Source organism: Sorex fumeus, unplaced genomic scaffold (assembly GCF_029834395.1).
Source record: "Sorex fumeus unplaced genomic scaffold, SorFum_2.1 ptg000034l, whole genome shotgun sequence".
In the NCBI taxonomy this organism is placed as follows: Eukaryota; Metazoa; Chordata; class Mammalia; order Eulipotyphla; family Soricidae; genus Sorex; species Sorex fumeus.
This window is the reverse complement of record NW_026606091.1, coordinates 38,051,639-38,069,286: the sequence shown is the minus strand read 5'-3', so window position 1 is coordinate 38,069,286 and position 17,648 is coordinate 38,051,639.

Genomic DNA, 17,648 nt, shown 5'->3' with positions numbered 1-17,648 from the left:
CAAAATATAGAATTTCTCCTAATTTTTGGTTTAGAAATTAATTATTAGTAGTATCGATATAGTAAAAGTAGTATCAGCAGTGTAGTAGTAGTTAGTAGAAGAAGAAATGTAGTAGTCATTGTAGATAGTAATAGAAATAACATAGTAGAAGTATTAGTCACAGCAGGAGCAATAGAAACAGCAATAGCAGTAATTGATTACTATCATTGATCTTTATAGTAATATCAACAATTTTCATTTGTTATATTTTTATGTTATATCCATACAATGTTTTATTTGTACTTTAACACAACATATTTATTATATAGATGAATTAAATGACATCTTTAAGAGGTTGATATTTTGACTCAATTTTTACTTGTAAGAATAATTAAACACAAATTCTAGATCAAATTAATATTGAATAGACAGGCTCAGTAGCATAAATTGTACCTGTCTAAATCAAAAATTGGAAAATAACGCAAGAAGAAAATGTATATTAACATATATACAAAAGAAGAAAATAAAACACCTATTTCAAAGATTAGAAGATAATTAAAGAAAGAATAAAACATACATTAATATATTTTATACAGAAGAAGAAGATATAGCATCATAGCACACTATTTGTATACTTTTAGGTCTAGCTGACTAAATTATGTTATTTAGAGTGTGTGGAATTGAGATGTGTTTAGATAGGAGATCCAATAATTTAAATAAAAGTTTAGTGCCAGAAAATTAGGGTAATATAATCTTTATTAATTCCATACTTTTGCAAAGCATCTTTTAATTAAATATCAGATATTTCTTAGTTTTGCCACCTGGCAATGTTTAGGATCTACTTCTGACTTTGTGCTCCAGGGATAACTCCTAGAAAGGTTGGAGGACCATTTGGAGTTGCAGGCATTGAACTTGGGTCAGCCAAGGCAAACATCCTACCCACTGTGCTATTGCTCTGGCCCCACAAATGTCAGGTGCTTCTGAAGAAGATCCCTATACCTTGCACTGAGAGTGGTACCTCACTGAACAGAAGTGAGATCCAGATACCTACTGATTATATTTCAACAGTACATTATCAAGAGTTATTGAAAAAATCACAAATTGACATTGTAATATGTATATTACAGAATATACATATTTCCATTGAAATTTTTAAATACTTTCCTTTTACATGAGGGGCAGCTATTTACCAAGAGTCTTTGTGCTGTTGGGATTATTTTGTTTGCTCATTTGTTTGCTTTACATCATTATCTTCATTATAATACCTCTTCGTAGTTTTAAATACGTGGAGAATGCTGTGGTTCTGTCCTTTGCTTAAAGATTTTAAAATTTTTGTCTATGTTTGTATGTGAAAATTTCTCTACTTTAATCATTACATACAAGGCCTGTCCTAAAAACTAATTTTTCCCCTTGAAATAAATTTCCTACAGCTCTCAGTCTTGTCAAGTATTCAATTCAAGCTTCAAAAGAACGTAATTAAAATAGGCAACCTGGAAGTCTCCTTTCAACCCTGACATTATTTAATTCTGTATTATTTTCTCTGAAAAGGTGGAACTCCAGGGAATGGGGGGTAGACAAGAAACCTTTTTATTTAATTCCCCATAATTTTCTCTGGATAAGTGCAATGTGAAAAAAAAAGACAATATGAGTCTTAAAGGCAACAATAGGAAATAATGCATTCATGCTTTCGAAAAGGGATGACCCAATTTTAAATGGATGTAATAGGATATTAATAAGAATTATATGGTGTTTACAAAATCCCCCAATTTTATTTGCATATTCATTTCCCCCAAATAAATTATGTTATATGCTTTCTTTCTTGAATGTCATTTAAATAATTTATTACTGAAGAAAGTGCACCGATTTAAGATTTAACCTGTTCTAATAAAAAAGGAAACCATTGACGGGTTGAAAATTTCATGTTGGTTCACTGACTTCAGATATGAAAGAAAAACTTTTCTCTCACTTATTTTTTAAATTTTAAAATTTTAAGAAAGAAGTATTATTTGAATCACCATATTCATTACAAATGTAGGTTAGAAAACGATGGAGTTCTTTCATGCTACACACATACACATCACACATCCCAAAATGGTGTTTTTGCTATATTTTAATTTTTTAATTTTAAATTGTTTTAAATTTATTATATTTGGGGACTCACCTAGTGGTCATAAACAGAGTCAACATTATGCCTTAACCTCTATACATTAAAAAATTGTATACAAAAATATCAAAGAAAAATGTACATACACTCATGATATAATAGTCTTAAGTCATTTGTTTTGAGAGAATTTTGGGAAAGTTTTTAAACATTAAAAAAATGCATGTGGGTCTAGGATAATGTGTATGCCTCACATGTATGAAGACCTCAATTAACCCTAACATCTCTTCCCACCACAGAAATTTAATTAAATTGTTTTGTTTTGCAAACATAAAACATGGGGTCTGAAGAGATAGTCCAGCAGATAAGGACTATCTTGGGTCAACCTGGGTTCAATACCCAACATGCTATCTGGTCCCCTGCACCCTTCCAGGATTGATTCTTGAGTACAGAGCTAGGAAAAAGGTCTGATCACTGCGAGTGTGTCCTCAACACCTCCCTACCCCCACACACGCATACAAAGAAAACATAAAACATGGATGCATTATAGCACAGGTTAACATTTTCTTTTCTTCTCCTTAAGTTCTTTTTGTGTTTTTAAGGTGCATTACTGTAAAATCCTGCGTGTCAGTTATATGGAATTTAAAACATTATGTTCACTAAAAGATTGTATTATTTTGTTTGTTTTGAGGTCACATATGGTGCACCCAAAGCTTACCCCTGGCTTTGCACTCCAGGGATCACTCTTGGCACGCTCAGGAGACCACATGGAAGGGTCCTGGATGGAGCCCAGATAGGCTGCATGAAAAGCACCGTACCCACTCTATACTCTCTCTTAAAAAAGGTAAAAAAGGTAAAGGCCCTCCCGTTGATCGTCGATTTGCTCGAGCGGGCCCAGTAACGTCTCCATTGGAGACTTTGTTGTTACTGTGTCTGGCATATCGAATACTCTCGGTAGCTTGCCGGGCTCTCTGAGAGGGGCGGAGGAATCGAACTCGGGTCGGCCATGTTGGCCGCGTGTAAGGCGAACGCCCTACCCGCTGTGCTGTTAGTGTTCAGATATAAAAAAAAAATACTCTCTCTTAATTCCCAAAAAATCATATATTAAAATAATTTTCATTTGATATAACTTTGTGAGGAAAAGACATCCACAACCAGGGAATTCTGACTGAGAGTTCTGGGAGCTGGACACTCTGAACCAGAGGTATAGTTATAGATACAGATGTAAATAATATAATTATATGTCTTTATTAACTCTCCCACGACAAACACTCATCATGCTTAAGAAACAAGTTGCTCTTTCTTTCACCTTTCCTTGAGAAGACTGCACTGGTGTTCTATTTTTGGTTTCACATTGTGCCCTAAAATACTTAAAATGTCATATATTATTATAAATGCTTTATTTTATTTTTATTTATTAAGGCAGTTATTTACAAAGTTATTTACCATACAATGTTCACCATGCAATGTTCCAGTACCAATCTAATCACCAGTGCCAACTTCTATATACCAATATGGCCAGTTTCCTTCCATACCCCAGCCTGCCTCTATGACAGGTGCAAATCAAGGTTTTTAATTTGTTTATTGCGTGTATCTTATACTTTCAGTTTTGTTGGCTCTGTGATTTGGACATATGTATATGCCAGATCTATATACTGCCAAATGCTTTTCTATAAACTATAGTAAACATTTTGTATAAACAGTATAAATTCGTCAGATCATTGCATCATCTTGAAACTTCTAAATATTTAAAAATCACACCTCTGTTGAAAATTGTATGGGCTCAGAATGCAGACATAGCTGGATTTGTTTCCTGAATATACATGCAGGTCTGGATTTTGAAAAATTATTTAACTTACCCAGGACTTTTTCATATTTGAAAAACATATAAAGTGATAGACAGAGCCTATGAAAGACATACATATAACACCTTCATTGTAAATGTGTTATATGATCCCTTATAATTTTGTTATATGATAAAAAGTTATATGATAAAAAGTTCTAATTTGCACAATTTTTGTCTGCCCTCCTATCGTTAAATATTTTGTGCCTTTTACTTTGACATATACTTAACTGTAATACTTTATTTCCCAAGAAATAGCTTTATAAACCAATAAACCAATAGACTTATTGGTTCTGATCATAGAAAAAGGAGTCTTTATATACCACATGACCAAAACAGTAATAAAAGTAATGATTGTTGGATCAAGACAACATAAATAAAGATATTAGAACTAATTATTTTTGTTGTTGAATAACATTTTGCTCAACTATTTCACTTTTGAGTATACTTATTTTTAATGGGGACTAATATTATCTACTCATACAGATATTGTAACAATTAAGTGATATAATGCACAGGTGGTAACTTGAATAAGGGTCAGCCAACAATGGTACCAAGACCATCTCTGGCCTATAGTCACATCCTATTATCCACTTACTTATGTGAAGATAATTGTTGAAACACAGGCTCTTCCTTTCCTTTCCTTATACCTTCCCACCCCCCTGCTCCACCACGACCTCTACACCTTGCTGTAGTCAGTCTATTCCTGGCTCTTCACTCAGCGATCAATCCTGGTGAGCTCAGGGAACCATATGAGACGCAAGGGATCAAACCATGCTCATCTGCGTGCAAGGCAGTGCCTTACCAATTGTTCTGCTTCTCCAGCCCCAGTTGCTTTCACTCAAGAATGGTAGTGGAGTAGTTTAGAAAAGATTGTTTATGACTCACAGAATTTATATTTTTATCTGGCCCTTTAGTTGGAAAACAAAACAAATCTACAGAGAATAAAAAAATGAAACGGGCATATTTTGCCGGCCCCAGTTGAATATAATGGGAATGGAAGCTTGGATTATGTTATTGTCTCTATAGGAACATTGTGGGTTTGTTTGTTTTGGGGGGGGGATTATGCCTGGTGGTACTCGAGGCCTACTCCAGGCTCCATGTTCGGTAATCACTCTTGGTGGTGCTTGGGAGACCCTATGTGGTGCCAGGGACTGCATCTGGGTTGGTGGCATGCAAAAGAAGCACCTCACCCGCTGTGTTCTTTCTCTCCAGCCCCAGTAAAATAACTGTAATAAGTCTTTTGAGTGTGAAGGATTCAGTTTTTGTCTGTTCTTCTTTATGTATATGATAAGGAATGTTTTTGAGTGATGGAATATTGATCCGATAGTATTTGTATGATTAATTTTGATTATTATTTTTGAGACACATGGCATATATTTACCAAAGAGGCAGATACGAATCATGTTCTTTGAAACCTTTAGCAGAAAAGAAAAGATTAGTGTAGGGGTCCTGGTGAGTAGACCTCTGCAAACTGTACTACAACCCGCTAAGAGGCAGGACTTATTCCCTAAAGGGGAGGGAGAAGCCTCTGCCTTGGTCCTCTGCGCACCACAGCATCCCTGGGCTCCTGCCCCTGCAGCAGTCACAAACCCCAGAGAAAGAAAGCCAGGGGCAGTGGGGGGTGGCGGGGGTGGGGGGGAGTCTGATGGTCTTATAGTACACTCAGGAGGGAAATCCCACACTCAGCATGATTCCCTAGTACAGTAAGTTTCTCAAGTTTCTCAGGTAGGGCTCACAGATGTCACCTAATGATTTCCATATCCTGCTCTTAGGGCAGGGTTAATAATATGGGTAGGTGAGCACAGTCATGTCCCTCATTCTTAACCAGAGTGCCTGTGGGGAATGCTTGAGCGGGCCCCCTGAGTCTTTGCTTCCAGGGGCAGGGGATTTAGTGCAAGTCTCTGGCTAGCTGCTGAGACCCCAACAGATTAGCTAATAGAAAGTGAAAATCATGATATATGTGCTTTGCTACTGGTACTTGAGGCTATGTAACTTAATCATTAGCATTCAATAAGCCTCCATACCTCTAGCCAAAACAGTTATTTATTTTCTTTCTTTCTTTCTTTCTATTGAATCATTTTGAGATACACAGTTACAAAGTTGTTCATGATTTCAGTTACACAATGTTCCAACACCATACACTGGTGAGGGGATAGGTATTGGAAAAACATCTGGTTCATCATATAAATAAATTTATTCTAATATTTTTACATAGAAAGATGTGAGAGGAGAGAAAAAGAAAATAATTACATTTTTATAAGAATAAAGTCTATCTACCCAAAAATATACAGCTTGTCTCAAGTTCTCTAGCACCATAGAAATACTCAACTAGAACCATCTTTTGGCTCATGTTATCTCCCAGGAACTAACCAGAAGCTATTTCATATTTTAAAAGTTTGAGGTTTTTATATCCTGGCTTTAAGTCCATTATTTTCTCTCAGGTTCTGAATGTAAAAATATAATTTCATCCAAATCAAGTTTCAATTTTTCTTAGATGCTGTAGTTAGAACTCTTAGCATTCTTCTATCAAAACTTCTTGCCTGGGTTATATGATAATAATTTGAATACTAGTATTTATGCATTAAAGTAATATATTATGAGTCAGATACTATTTGAAGAATTATGGATGTGATATCCAGTAGACAAGCTCGCTCTTCCCTTATGCTCAAGTAGATCAGAACATCTAGTACAATTTATAGTCATCTAAAATTTATGAGTCAAGAAGCTGAGATGGATTATATAAGTGTCTTTAATTCTTACAGTACCCCAGAAGAATAGCACTAGTACTACCTTCATTTTATGGAGGGAAACTCTTTGTTTGACACTAGGGATTAACAGTTTTTAAATTTGGGATTTGCATTAGATAGTTAAATTCTAAAATGCATTCACTATTTACTTTTTAAAAAAAGTGCTGTAGTTCCAGAGAGATCGTAGAGGGAGTAGGGCATTTGCCTTGTACACAGCTGACCGGGTTCCATTCCTGGCTTTACATATGGTCCTTTGAGCATCACCAGGAGTGATCTCTGAGTGCAGAGACAGGAATAAGCTCTGAGCATTGCCAGGTGTGGCCACCGAACCAAAAGCATTATGCATTTTTTTCCAGTCTGGAGAAGTTCTGTGTTCTATATTGTACGTGTATTTTCTCCTCTTGTTCCTCTTCACGTCGTTCTAAATAAATTTTGTTCAAGAACTATCTTGCTTCACTGAAAAGCCGACCAACCAGCCAACTAAACAAAGAAAGGGGGAAATGCGTACTCTAGGGCTGGAGAGGAAACTTAACTGACTGAGTGAATGAGTGCATACTTTGCAGGCAGGCCTGTGTGTCCTCACCAGTACTTCATGGTCCCTTGAGGACAACAAGGGAAATTCCCTTGAGCACTTACTCAGGAGCAGCCCCTGAACACTGGCAAGTGTTGCTCCAAAACAAAACCAAACCAAAAATGTACTCTGTATTTTTTATTCACATTTTTTCCTAGGTACATAAAAATACATGCTGTAAACTATATTTTACACATGCTATTTCTGCTATTTTGGATACTATTTCCAAGCCATTAATGAATTCAGTCTTAATTTAATTTAAACTTCTTCTGAATATCTAATAATGATAAGTCTTCTAAGTATTCCTCTGTCTTCACAAGTAAATTACCCTTAACATAAAGTAATTAATGTTCTGTTGATTAGTTTATCTATACCAATAAATTGAGTTAATAACTACATTGACAACCACTGACTAATTATGTTTTTTTATGAATGAATTATTATAATTTTGTACTAATCATTTTCCAAAAATGTAATCGACTGTCATATGTTCAAGATAGCTTCTTAGTTAAATTTTATTTAAACATCTTTAGTCCTAATATCTGCTAGTTTTTCAGTGAAACTTACCAACTTTTATCTCTTAAAGTCCCTTAGAGAAAGATATAACTGACTTTTTATTTATCTTTGAAAATTTATTTGTTAAATATTCTTAGCATTTTATAAGAACCATTTTAATAGTAAGTAAATACAAGGCCAAGTTGAACTGAGATTATTTTAATAAACACAATTAATTGACACCTACCATATGTTTCATAAGTTCCTATATCTCATTGAAGATTCAAAAGCTTTTATAACTCTGAGATGTTTCCTTTGACAATTGCACTAATAGTATCTGCTTATGCAGTTTTCTCTCATTTTATCAGTCACAGTAATTAATTGTTTAGTAATGATATGATAGTTGTGGATTTGAATTCTTACCAACTCTCATTTTAGTTTTGTGGCTGAAAATAAAACCCCCAAAACATTTTCAAACCGTTTTCAAACTCCAGTTTGCCAGTCTATAAATAAAAATAAATTGCAATTATTTTCTCTGTGTGTTTTTAAGGGGTATTGTAATTATTTAGAGACACGTAGTAGGAAAAATTTTTATCATGTTTCAGAAACTCACAGTTATTAAAGATTAACCATGTTTTCTTAGACTGTTGAATTTTTCAGTTGTTTAAAATATTATAAATATTATAATATTTTTCAAATATAATATAAGAAATCATAACTAAGCCAATGGGGAAAACGGCCATACAAATTAATAGGGGATAAAGGCCACATAAAAATTTGTTTTGGTCTGAGGCCACTCCCAGCTGTGTTCAAAACTTATTCTTCCCTCTTTGCTCATGGATTACTACTAAAAGTGCTCCAGGTGTGGTGGCATGAATTAAACCTGGGTCAGCTATGTGCAAATCAAGCAATTGACCAGCTATACTATCTCTCCAGCACAATTGTGTACATGTACTTCAATTTTATAAATATTTTTAATGTATTAAAAAACTGAAAACAAGTTCAAAGTAATTTGGGATTAATGATACCCTCCTTAAACCACTTTCCTTTTTAAATTCTGTTTTGTAAGTCAGTTATCTCTTATGAAGATGCTTTATTTGTGTAACATTAAGTTAATGAAAATAGTATTTAGAGAGAAAAGAATTCATTGCTGTAGGGGCCAGACCTGAACATTCTCAGTGCTCTGGACTGGGATTGGGCTACAGCATGGTTTGAGAGGTGGTCAAGTACTATTAAACTAGGGTTTGCTACATGCAACTACTGTGCTCTACCATTGAGCACATCTGGCAACAATAAAGGTAAAGGTAAAGGCCCTCCCGTTGATCGGGCCCAGTAATGTCTCCATTGGAGACTTTGTTGTTACTGTGTCTGGCATATCGAATACTCTCGGTAGCTTGCCGGGCTCTCCGAGAGGGGCAGAGGAATCGAACTCGGGTCGGCCATGTTGGCCGCTTGTAAGGCGAACGCCCTACCCACTGTGCTATCACTCCAGCCCTGGCAACAATAGTGGCACTATATGACTTATGGATCCAGTCATGTGATTTTTACTTTTATGGATTTCCTATTTGAGTTTTCACTGAAATTCATTTTCTTTTTTTTTTATTTTGCCTTTTGTGTCACATTCCGGAGATGTTCAGGGGTTACTCCTGACTCTGTACTCAGGAATAACTCCGGGAATTGCTTGGGAGATCATATGGGATACTTGGATCAAACCTGGATTAGCCTCGTGCAAGGCAAACACCCTACCCATTATATTATGGCTCCAGCTGAAATTAATCTCTCTCTAATATAACTCAATTCTTGTTTTGACAATCTCCCTCGTATATAAATATACAGTGCCATAACACTTTATATGGTCTTCAATTTTGAGTATTGTAGAAGTGATAGCCTTATCCTAGATTACAATCTATAATTTTTAATTGGGTATGTACAATCTATAATTTTGAAGCTTGGAAATGTTGACATGATTTTTGTTTTGCAATTTTGTTGTTTGTTTTGGGGACGTGCCCAGTTGTTGTTCTGAGATTTCTACTAAATATGTGCTCATAAATCACTCAGAGACACTCTGAGGACCATTTGTGGTTACAGAAGTCAAACCCTGATTTGTGCCTTTGGCACTCCTGCCTTGAGCCAAATTTGATGCTTTTTTAGAATATCTGGCCGTGGCAACGCTTGTCTTTAGCTCCCCCAAACATAAAAGTTCTAATGTCAACCCATAGGCCCCTTGTAAATGAGTCAGAAGCTAAACATTCATTGATATTAACCGTGCATACAATGAAGAGTATTAAAAACTACACTAGTATTATAAACTACTATTATAAACTACAAAGGTGTTTATACTAGTGCGAAATTGAAAGTAATTTGAGGCATTGGCTGTATATCCAACAAATTACACACTCCACAATAAAATAATTATTGGTAAATATTTACTATATGAGCTATAGCACAGCGGTAGGGCATTTTCCTTGCACGTAGCCAACATGGCCGACCCGAGTTCGATTCCTCCGCCCCTCTCGGAGAGCCCGGCAAGCTACCGAGAGTATTTGATATGCCAGACACAGTAACAACAAAGTCTCCAATGGAGACGTTACTGGGCCCGCTCGAGCAAATCAACGATCAACGGGAGGGCCTTTACCTTACTATATGATGTGGAAACAAAGGAGAAGAAGCAAAATAAAAAATGGTGACGCTTGTTTTTGTAGGAAAAAGGAGACTCCTGAAGGTGTTTGCGCAGCTGGGTTTCAATTGCTCCTGGAGCTATCGAATCTGCTAGTTATATTCACTTTTTTTTTTTAATTTTTATTGGTGAAACACCATGAGGTACAGTTGTAGATGTACAAATTTTTGTGCCTGTGTTTCAGTTATACAATGATCAAGCACCCGTCCTTCCAACAGAGCCCACTCTCCACCATCACGGGTCCCAGTATCCCTCCCAACACCCCCCCCCCCATCCCACCCTGCCTCTGTGGCAGGGCATTCCCTTTTGTTCTCTCTCTCCTTTTGGGTCCTGTGGTTTGCAAGAGAGGCGTTGAGTGGCAATCATGTTTGGTCTATAGTCTACTTTCAGCATGCTTCTCCCGTCCTGGGAGGATCCTCCCAACACCCTTTATTTGGTGCTCCCTTCTCTATCTGAGCTCCCTTTTCCCCTAGCATGTGTGGCTTGCCTCCAAACCACGGAGCAAAATTCCTGGTACTGATCTCGGCTACTCTTGGGTGTTAGTCTCCTATTTTGTTACCTTATGTTCCCCAGATGAATGCAATATTTCTATGTCTATCCCTCTCTTTCTGACTCATTTCGCTTACCATGATACTTTCCATGTAGTACCACTTGTATGTAAATTTCATGACTTCTTCTTTTCTAACAGCTACATAGTACTCCATTGTGTAAACGTACCAAAGTTTCTTTTACCAGTCATCTGTTCTCGGGCACTTTTTGTTTTAATTTTCAAATTTTAATTTAATATTTTGGGCTGGAACAACAGCAAAATAGGTAGTGCATTTGCCTTACATGTGGGTTTGATTCCTCCATCCCTCTAGGAGAGCACAGCAAGCTACCAGGAGTATCCCACATGCATGGCAGAGCCTGGCAATCTACCTGTGGCATTATAGATATGCCCAAAACAGTAACAAGTCTCACAATGGAGATGTTACTGGTGCCTGCTTGAGCAAATCGATGAACAATAGGAGGACAGTGCAGTGCTACAGTGCTATAATGAGGTGTATAAATACTTAAACAAACACTGTCCTCTGGTTGTTCATCAATTTGCTTGACTGGGCCCAGTAACATCTCCATTGTGAGACTTATTTTTTATAAGGTAAAGGTAAAGGTAAAGGCCCTCCCGATGATCGTCGATTTGCTCGAGCGGGCCCAGTAACGTCTCCATTGGAGACTTTGTTGTTACTGTGTCTGGCATATCGAATACTCTCGGTAGCTTGCCGGGCTCTCCAAGAGGGGCGGAGGAATCGAACTCGGGTCGGCCATGTTGGCCGCTTGTAAGGCGAACACCCTACCCACTGTGCTATCGCTCCAGCCCGAAAGATGGTGAACTATGCCTGGGCAGGGCGAAGCCAGAGGAAACTCTGGTGGAGGTCCGTAGCAGTCCTGACGTGCAAATCGGTCGTCCAACCTGGGTATAGGGGCGAAAGACTAATCGAACCATCTAGTAGATGGTTCCCTCTGAACTTTCCCTCAGGATAGCTGGTGCTCTCGCACGACCACCCACGCAGTTTTATCCAGTAAAGCGAATGATTAGAGGTCTTGGGGCCGAAACGATCTCAACCTATTTTTTATGTGTTTGACATATTGAATACGTCACGGGGAGCTTGCCAGGCTTTGCCGTGTGGGCGAGATACTCTTTGCCCTGTGGGCAAGATACTTTAGGAATCGAACTCAGCTTGGCCGGGCTGGCTGTGTGCAAAGCAAACGCCCTACTGCTATGCTATCACACCAGCCCTAATGCTTAAAAAATTATACCTTACTATATAGAATTTTGGTGATATTTACAAGCCATTGGTTCACGTAAAAGATTTGTCCAATTTTTGCCATTGAATATTCTAATACTTTCATGGTTTTAAAAGAAAATTAGCTTTTAATCCACTTTCTGTTTGCAGTAGCATGACTTAGGAAGTCTTTAAGAGGTTAGCAAAAGATAACTAGCAAGCACAAAGTTGTTGTTATAGCATAATAGAAATTGTAATCAGATTTTTTTGTGCCAAAACCACTTTTTCAGATAAAGCACAAGTAACTTTAAGTATGTAGTCAAAAATTCTATGTTAGTATTATCTGCATATTATTATTAGAATGCTACCATTTGCTGTATGTTTAATTAATGATCGTTGCTTGTATTTTGCCTTGTTGAATTAATACACTCAAGAAATGCACAAAAATGTACAAAGTGATTATATAAATTGTAATCATGATCACAATCATCCTGTTGTTCGTTGATTGCCTTGAGCAGGTCCCAGTAACATCTCCTTTGTCCTAGCCCTGAGGTTATAAAAAGTGCCATATTCAAGGTTCTTTCAGGGTTAAAAGAATGAGACCCATCATTGTTTACTGGTATTTTGGCATATTGGGTATGCCACGGGGAGTTTGCCAGATTCTGCCGTGTGGGCAGGTTACATTCGGTAGCCTGCCAGGTTGTCCAAAGTAAGAATGAGATAATAAGATGTCCCGTCCCGCGGCTGCCCACTTCCGGGAGCTGGGTTTTATAGTCTCTGGGTCTTGGCCATTGATGGGATTACACAGCGCCAAGGGGCCAGTTGGTAGGTGTGACCCCTGCCTATTGGAAGATGAAGGATCTGGGCAGAGGATGCTCAGCCCCGATCCGAGCAGGCTTGGAGATCTCAGCCCCGGGACCTGCATGCCTTTGTTCCTCTGCCAGTACCTTCACGCGTGTGGAGAGTGGTCTCAGCATGGTTGTGGCTGGTTCTGGAGGTGTTTGGCTGCAGGAGCTCTGCTCGGAGCAGGGGAAGGAAACTCAACAAGCCCTCTGTAAGGGACCCCGACAAGGACAGCCAGGCGTGGGGGCAGGAGACTCTGCGCTGTTCTCTTCCAGGAGCTGTGTTTTAAAGTCTCTGGGTCTTGGCCGTTGATGGGATTACACGGCGCCAGGGGACCAGTTGGTGGGTGTGACCCCTGCCTACTGGAAGATGAAGGATCTAGGTGGAGATCCTTCATTTTTATAAGTAGGAATTTAGTGGAGACACAGTACAGAAGATAAAGATTCTTGCAATGTATGTGGTTTACTCCACATATTTCCCTGAGCAACACCAGGAGTGATCTTTGAATTCAGAGCCAGGAATAAGCCCTGAGTATAACTCGGTGTGTTCAAGACCCCAACCCCCTTAATTAAAAATAAAAATTATAAAACAAAAATCAGACAAAAACAAGGAAGGAAAAATGAGTGACAGTGTAAATTTAAAAAACAGTGATTGTAATAAATGTACTAAAATATAGAAATGGAAAGTCAGTGGTTGACTGTCTTAAAAAAACATATTTAATAGAACTGAACTAACCAAGGGGTGTGGGTAAGAGAGTGGATGCTAGGGAAGGCAGGATAACTAAAGGAACCCAGCGATAGTGGTAACACTATGATGGGTTTGTGGCACAGTGATATAGTATTCCAGCACAGTGATATAGTACTCCAAATATATTAATACTTTATGAACCATGGTAGCTAAAAAATTATTAAAAAAATTTCAAATGTTATTCTATGGTAGGGTGATGTTAAAATATGCTCCTACAAGTTGATATATACAACCAAAAGTAGATCTTTAGATATTTTTGCTTATTTTTAAATAGATAATAAATAAAATAGTAAATTGCAAATAAATTTAGTATTATTACTCATGGTCACGGTCCTCCCATTGTTCATCAATTTGTTCCAGCGGGCCCAATAATGTCTCCATCATGAAACTCCTTGTTACTGTGTTTGGCATATTGAATACGTCATGCGGAGCTTGCCAGGCTCTGCCGTGCAGGCGAGATACTCTCATTAGCTTGCTGGGCTCTCCAAGAGGGGCAGAGGCATCAAACCTGGCTCGGCCAGGCTGGCTGTGTGCAAGGCAAATGCTCTACCGCTGTGCTATCGCTCCAGCCCCATTATTATTACTAAGAACCAAAATTTATACCTTATTTTTTTATGTAAAAATAAACTTCAAGGAAAGTCCCTCCACGTTTTTGGGATTTAACTTCAGTAACTCCACAAGATTCTTTGTTTTGAACAGGAAAAAGAAAAGTCCAGGAAACATTGTGAAATAAACCCAGAGTAAAATTAACAGTTTAAAAGTATACTCAAAATTTTCTCTCTAAAACAGGGATACACCAGATGGTTTATCTCTCATAAAATAAATTAGGTGAGTTTAGCTCCTCTAGATTTCTCCCTGACAGTAAAGAAAGAGGGAAAAAATAAGCTAATAAATACTTCTAAATGTCACAGCTCAGGAACTGTTACATTAATAAAATAAAAAACAGTAAATAACCCAAAGACTGAAGAGTTATCTCTTCTACCATATCACTTTGTAAGTAAATTAAAAAATATTTTTTAAAATGTTAATTAAAATTTATGAATTTATATCATAAACCAACATTGATAGGATTGTGGACAGACAGCTCGATGTTGAGCACATGATTTGCATGCAAGAGACTCAGCTTCAAGTCCTAGCATTACATGATTCTTTGAGTAGCCAGGTTGGTCCTCGCATTGCTAAGCCAAGTCCTGAACACTCTGGCCTGCAAAGCTGATTGACTATCACTTGGAATGTCATCGGGGCACCTTCCACACTGCTAGGGAGGCCCCCTTAAAAAAGTGAATAGAAAAAACATTACTTGAACAAAGCAGGTAAGTTACAGCTAAGTATTGCCCACAAAAGAGCATTACTAACTACCAAAAGGCAAATGATATAAATGAAAATTATTGCTTATAGCTACCTTAGTAATATGAATCCAATTATACTTTGATTAATCATTATTTAAAAATAAACCAATCACTCAAAGGGGTATAAAATGCCTCGATAATTATTCACCCCTTCAAGAACTTCTATAAAGAGTAGTTCCATTTTTTAATCCATGATTTTGCTTTCTATTTCAATTACTTGAGAATAATTACAATTTGAAAATATCAGGCATAGATGGCTACTTTGGGAGTGAGGGCCATGTTTACAGAATCTTCATCACTTGATCACTTGATCACTTGACATCCCATTACTCATCAATCTGCTCGAGCTGGCGACAGTAACGTCCCATCGTCCCTGTCACGTGCTAGTGTAGCCTAATGGCATATGCTCCTTCTAGTAACAAGAAGAGCCTCAAACCAATCATTCAGGGTCTTGACGAAGATGTCTGACCATTTCATAGGTGGGCGGTCACGTGGTCTTTTGATGTTCCATGGAATCTAGTCGGTAACAGCTCTAGTCTGCAAATCTCATTACATGTCCAACCCATCTGATTTTCGATGCCTTGGAAAACGAGACAGCGTTCCTGATTCTTGACCGTCAAAAGAGTTCGGAACTCTGGATTCTTTCTCTCATTTGAGTGAAGTGTGATACTCCAAGCGTAGCTCTTTGGATGCCTCTTTCGGAGACCTGAATAGCGTTCTCATCCTGTTTTCGTAGGGCCCAAGACTCTGAGGCATATATTAATGCAGGAAGAACAGTGGAATCAAAGAGATGTGCCTGGAGCCTGAGGTTCTTTGTTCTTTCTTGATATCGATGATCACATCTTTGTAGAATGGTGAGATCCTGGTAGTGAACCCATAACACAGCTCACGGAGGATCCTGATATATTGAGTTTGAATATGCTGATTGGCTAAGGCTTCAATGACTGCTTCCATCTCAATAGAATCAAAGGCCTTCTTTAAATCAATGAATGTTAGACAAAGTGGCATCTTGAACTCCTGAGACCAACCTCAATGACCTCGGTTATTGTGCGGATATGGTCGATTGTGCTGAATCCTTTGCAGAACACAGATTGCTTGCATGGTTGTCCTTCATCTAGTGTTCTGCCAATCCTATTCAGGATGACTCGAGTGAACGGCTTGTAGATGACAGACAACAGGCAGATTGGGCGATAGTTGCCAATGTCTTAGATGTCTTCATTCTTGTACGGTTGTACAGTCCTGCTGGTTTTCCATTGGGACGGAAACTTACATTCAGACAGGTAGCATGTGAAGAGCTGAGCCAGTGTATTTATGAGTGCTGATGGCAGGTTCTTCAGGTGTTCAGGTCTGACCTTGTCTGAGCCAGGTGCTGTTCATTTCTTTACCGACAAAATGGTGTGTTGGATTTCTGAAGGGAGGACGTTGGGAACGACATATCCATCCTGCGGAATTTGGTATGTGGGCAGGTGGACGTGGCTATCAAAGAGATCTAAGTAGAAGTCATGGGTAATTTTCTCCATTGCCCTTTTGGTAGATGTGATAGATCCATCAGGGCATCGAAAGGCAGTCATCTTGGTCTTGTAGTTGGCGAAGGACAGGCGGGCATTGCGAATGCTTTTCCTGGCTTCTGCCACATCTACCAGCACTGCTGCTCTTCTCTCTTTGAAGTCTTCCTTTATCGCATCTCTGCACTGCTTTGTGAGCTCGAATGTTCGCTTGCGTTTGCCTGAGGCATGTGCCAAACCATGTTGGCGAATAAGCTCAAGAGTTTTTGAAGACAGGCTTTTTTTGTGTGTGACTAGATCTCTCTTGGCATTCCTTGCACAATCATGGAGGTGCTGCACCAGTCGATCATATTCCTCGTCAATGTTGTCAACAACGGCATCTACCCATGTTGCATCAATAGTGCCAAAAACCTCCCAGTTGGTGGCCATTCTGCGAATTCTCCCCTTAAACTTTGCAGACCTTTCTCCCCACTCTGTGAAGTAGAATTTTGCATGAAGGAGACGGTAGTTCGATCCCATTTGGAATTTTGGGACAACAGTGACATCGGTCAGGCAAAACTGTCAATTAAATATGATGCGGCCAATTTCATTGTGGAACCATCCACCAGGAGACTCCCATGTCCAATGTTTAAATTTGGCCTTCTGGAATTGTGAAATTCATTATAAAATATTATTATGCCTTTTACTATTTATTATCACCACATACTATTGCATTCTCTCAGTACCTAATTTATAAATTAAAAATTGCCCTAAGTATGAATCTATAGAGGGAATAAAGCTTCTGTATGGTTGTTACTGTCTGCAGTTTCAGCCATGCACTGAGAGTTTGGGAACACATATGTCACAGATGAAGGGAGATTACTGTAAAGGTAATGAAAAGTATCAAGAAGTACAGTTTTAAATTTGAACACCTTCTGTGGAAAAGTTGATAGCACATGAGAAAAGTTTATTTTAAATGCAAATATAAATTAAAAATAAGAGTTTTAATTCTCCCTTCTGAAAATGAAGGAAGAAGCTTCGTGTCT